This window comes from Elephas maximus, chromosome 9, assembly GCF_024166365.1.
Source record: "Elephas maximus indicus isolate mEleMax1 chromosome 9, mEleMax1 primary haplotype, whole genome shotgun sequence".
NCBI lineage: Eukaryota > Metazoa > Chordata > Mammalia > Proboscidea > Elephantidae > Elephas > Elephas maximus.
Genome location: NC_064827.1, coordinates 125,719,605 through 125,725,078, shown reverse-complemented (window position 1 = coordinate 125,725,078; position 5,474 = coordinate 125,719,605). Strand labels below are relative to the sequence as shown.

The 5,474-nt window shown below is 39.6% G+C and overlaps 1 pseudogene; it reads left to right on the top strand.

The window, feature by feature from the left end:
• The first annotated feature begins 4,160 nt into the window (after nucleotides 1-4,160).
• LOC126082537 (CCR4-NOT transcription complex subunit 11-like) lies at nucleotides 4,161-5,258 on the top strand (annotated as a pseudogene).
• Nucleotides 5,259-5,474: the final 216 nt, after the last annotated feature.

Genomic DNA, 5,474 nt, shown 5'->3' with positions numbered 1-5,474 from the left:
GTTTTGGATTTTTTTAATGGCTAATGACTTTGAGTGTTTTTTCATGTGCTTGTTGGCCATTTGAAAGTCTTCCTTGGTAAAGTGTCTATTCAAGCCTTTCACCTATTTCTTGATTGTGCTGTTTTTCCTTTTTTATTGCTAGGCTGTAGAAGTTTCTATAAATTTTGTGTTAGACCTTTATCAGATATAGGGTTCCCAAATTTTTTCTCCCACTCTGTAGGCTATCTTTTCACTTTTTTGATAAATTCTTTTGTTGGACAGAAATATTTAATTTTTATGAGGCCCCATTTGTCTGTTTTTTCATTTGTTGCTCATGCTTTTTGTTATTATATCTGATAGCTCATCAAAAAAATACTTAGTCCTTATATTTTCTTCTGTGAATTTCATTGTTTTCATTTTCAAATTAAGGTCCTTGATCCATTTTCAACTGGTTTTTGTGCATCATGTAACGGTTGGGTCCTAGTTTATTCTTCTGCATGTGGATATCCAATTTTTCCAGCACCATTGATTGTAGGGATTTTCCTTCCCCAGTTGGATGAATTTAGAATCTTTGTTGAAAATCAGTTGACCACATATCTTTGGATATATTCCTGTACTCTTAATTTTATCCCACTGGTTTATATGTCTGTTATTATACAAGTACCAGGATGTTTCAATTACTGTATCTTTGTAGTATGTTTTGAAGTATGAGAGTTTGAGCCCTTCTGCTTTCTTCTTCTTCAAGATTACTTTCACTATTTGGGGTCCCTTGCCCTTCCATATAAATTGGAGGATTGCCTTTTTCACTTCTGTCAAGATGCTGCTGGAATATTGATGGGATTGCACGGAATTTATAGATTGCTTTGGGTAGTATTGACATCTTAACTGTATAAAGTTTTCCAACACAGAATGTCCTTCCATTATTCAGGTCTTTATTGATTTCTTTTAGCAATGTTTTATACTTTTGTGTAAATTAGTATTTTACCTTCCTAATTACATTTATTTTTTAATTACATTTATTCATAGGTATTTTATTCTTTTAGATGCCATTATAAATGGTTATGTTTTAATTTTTCTTCTTTTTGCAGATTGGTGATGTACAGAAACCATACTTATTTTTATGTATTGAGCTTGCACTCTGCCACTTTGCTGGATTCATTTATTAGTACTAATAGCTTTTTTGTAGATTCTTTGATGTTTTCTATGTATAGAATTGTTATCTGCAAAAAGGGATAGTTTTACTTCTTCCTTCCTTATTTGGGTACTTTTGATTTTTTGTCTCTCACCTAATTACTCTGGTAGGGCATCCAGAATGATGTTGAATATGCATGGTGAAAGTAGGCATCTCTGTCTTGTTCCTGAACTTAATGGGGATGTTCTCAGTCTTTCTCCACTGAGTATCATGTTAACTGCGGGGATTTTTGTAGATGCCCTTTATTATATTGAGAAGTTTCTCTTTTATTCCTACCATTTATTTATTTACCAGAAGAACTAGAAAGTACTGGGGGACTCTGAACCTGCTAGGGGAGGGGCAAGCATTGCCTGGTCCATAGTTTTAATATAGTTTTTAAACAATTGTTGTATTGACTCAGTTTAGAGCCCCTTGCTGGAAGTCAGTCAGTTCACCTTCTTTAGCAGCTGATTAAGTCCACTCTCCAACCACAATCCTCATCAGGTTCTCACACTCCTGTGCACTATGCCCTTAACCTAATTATCCTGGGTCTAGTACCAAACACCTAGGAACAGCCCCTATGCCCCTGGATCCCACAGAATTATTCAAGTTATCCAGTCCCCAGGAAGCCTGCACAACCTAGCTAAAACCACCCGTTTGCTGTGCTTAAGCTGTCTCCTACAATCCCAGCCTGTTTTTATGCTATCTCTGGGTACAGCCCCTTTTGTGGTCCTGCAAAGCAGCCTTCTCTGGTTGGGAGCTGTAGGTAACAGAGTTTCACCTGGTATCTTATAATTTGGAACAATGGGACATAAAAGAAGCCTGCTCAGATAGTAGACCAAATGAAGCTCTAGAAATACAAACCTCCACCATTTAGTAAACTCAGCCATATATAAACTCAATATATGGTTAGGCATTGACTACATATTACACACTGTTAAGGACAATCACTGTTAAGAAAGAAGCATAGTCATGGTCCTTCAGTGAAATAAAACTTGATAGAATAGATGTTAATTGTTGTTGTTATTAGGTGCATTGAATCAGCTATGACCCAGGTGACCCCATGTAGGACAGAATAAAACATTGCCCAGTCCTGCACCATCTTCACTATCATTGATGTGTTCGAGTTCATTGTTGTGGTCAATGCCTTCCAACCTAGAAGGGTCATCTTATAGCACTGTATTGGACAATATTCTTTTGTGATTCATAGGGTTTTTGTTGGCTAATTTTTAGAAATAGATCACCAAGCCTTTCTTCTTAAGTCTGTCTCAGTCTGGAGGTGCCACTGAAACTTGTCTACCGTGTATGATGTTGCTGGTATTTGAAATACCATTCCAACATCATACATAGCAACACGCAAGCTACCACAGTATGACAAACCAACAGACGCGTGGTTGAGATATTAATCACACTTGATAAATACCTGATTCTCCAACAATGTCCAGTTGAGGGTATACTATGAGCTAGAACCATCAGGGCATGTGCTAGTGTAAATTTTAATTCTCTGTGTTTGGAATTAATCAATATGTTTAAGTAATCTTATAAATAGAAAATTATCTTATTGTGAGACGTTTAATACTATCTCTCATTTGTATAGCTCCTTAGAATTTTCAAGGTATTTCAGGAAACATCTTCTAACTACATATAAATTAGGTAAAATTATTATTATTATTTCCGTGTTACTCAAGAAGAAACTAAGATTTACAGAGGTGAAGAATCATGTCCAAGATTAACAGTCTGGCCATTTAAAGATTAGAACTCAAGGACTGCAGCATGCATCCTGTTCCAGACACCACCCTACCTCTAAACTATTATTGTTAGATGCTGAGGAGTGACCTCCCCCTCATGCATAAAAGAACACCAGATAGTTTTGATTCGCAAGGCTTTCATTAGCTGATTCTCAGAAGTAGATAACCAGGTCCTTCTTCCTAGTCAACCTTACTCAACAAGCTCTGCTGATACCTGTTCAGCATCATAGCAGCATGCAAGCCTCCACTGACACATGAGTGGTGGCTGCACATAAGGTGCATTGGCTCGAATCGAACCAGGATCACCCACATGGAAAGCAAATATTCTATCACTGAACCACCACTGCCTCTTACCTTTTAACTAGGGAAGTATAATGAGCAGTATTGTGGCTGAGCAGTCTAAGGCACTGGATTATGGCTCTGGTCTCTGTGGGGTCGTGGGTTCAAATCCCACTGCTGCCAACTCTATTTTTGGGGCCCTGGTGGCTGAGTGGTGAAGTGTTTGGCTGCTAACCAAAATGTAGGGAGTTCAAATCCACCAGCCACTTCTTGGAAACCCTATGGGGCAGGTCTCTTGTGTCTTACAGGGTTGCTGAGGTGGAATTGACTTGATGGCAGTGGGTGTAGGACAGTATGTTGTTATCGTTGTTAGGTGCCATTGAATCAGTTCCGGCTCATAGCGACACTATGCACGACAGAATGAAACACTGCCTGGGCCTGAGCCATCCTTAACAGTCGTTGTTATACTTGAGCTCATTGTTGCAGCCACTGTGTCAGTCTACCTCACTGAGGGTCTTCCTCTTTTCCGCTGACCCTGTACTCTGCCAAGCATGATGTCCTTCTCCAGGGACTGATCCCTTCTGACAACATGTCCAAAGTATGTAAGACACAGTCTCGCCATCCTTGCTTCTAAGGAGCGTTCTGGTTGTACTTTTACCAAGACAGATTTCTTCGTTCTTCTGGCTGTCCATGGTATATTCAATATTCTCCACCAACACCACAATTCAAAGGTATCAATTCTTCTTTGGCCTTCCTTATTCATCGTCCAGCTTTTGTGTGCATATGGTGCGATTGAAAATACCACAGCCTGGTCAGGCGCACCTTAGTCTTCAAAGTGACATCTTTGTTTTCAACACTTTAAAGAGGTCTTCTGCAACAGATTTGCCCAGTGCAACACGTCTTTTGATTTCTTGACTGCTGCTTCCATGGCTGTTGATCGTGGATCCAAGTAAAATGAAATCCTTAACAACTTTAATCTGCTCACTGCTAACCCCTTCGTTGCCAGTTTCAAGCACCTGTTCAACCCGGTGAAGCCTGCGCATAGCGGCCAGGCGCCAGACTGGCCACCACTCTCAGGATTTTTACCTCCTATAACTCCAACAGAAAAGTTTTTTCTTTCCCACCTGATGCTGGAACCACCAAGGGAACTCTTCTAAAAGCACCTCACCAGATTGCTTTCATGGGTGTTGGAAACAGGGGCCAGTGTGTGGACATAAGTGGGCTTCAAGTAGCCTTAGCTGAGTGCCAGTCAGAATTCCCAATGCACAGTAAAGCTAGCTTCCCTAGTATTCTCAGTGACCCAGACCTCAGTTCTTCCAATTTTGGATTTGACACCTTGGTTGCCTCTCAAAACACAGAAGCTTTAGTCAGTGGACCAGAACCACCTATTGAAAGCCATTTTTGGCCAGTGTTTTTCTAACACCTCCACTCCACGTTTGTGAGGATGCGTTGGCGTGGCTAAATCCAACGGAGACTGACCATGGAAGTCAGTGGGATAAGTCAGTGTCTGTTAAGAATAACCCTGGGTGTAGAGATGAAGCAAATAATGGCCAGAGCCTTCAAACACCCCTTATCTTCTCCTCAACAAACACATTCCTTGGTGAGTTGAAAAAAAAAAAAATGCAAAACTTGTTTATCAGATTGGCCTGACTCCAGCCAATTTTCCTAATCTCGTGGAAAACAAGTCTCTAGTTGCTATAGAAATGTTGCTGAAATTAATGCAGTCGAACTACATAACTGAGTATTTTTAAGTGCTGGTCAATATGGACACGTCCTTACATTCAGTGGAAGTTGTAAATCCGCTAACTACAGCTGTTGATCTACCTTTTGAATTTATCCACCTTTATATATCCAATTGCATCTCTACTTGTGAACAATTTAAGGGTCATTTGGTGCACCTTGTCTGTGTCTTCCTCCAATCCTTGATCCGTAACAAAATTATTAATGTGCGGGACTTGTTTATAGAAGTGCAGGCATTCTGTATTGAATCCCGTAGGATACGAGAAGCTGCTGGCCTTTTCTGGTTGTTGAAGACGTTGGATACTGGGGAAACCCCTTCTGAGACTAAAATGTCAAAGTAATACCTCATCAAAACTACGCCAGTCATTGTTCACCCATACCATGGTTTAATTTTTAAAACTGTTAAAACCCTGAATGAACTGCTTGGTGTAGTACATATAAACAATACTTTATCTACTTAAAGTTTTACTTTCCTGGATGACTTTTTACCTTTAGATGAACTTTTGGTAAAAACTTGAAAAAAATGTGTCTTTTAGGTGTCTTGTTATCCATGGGAG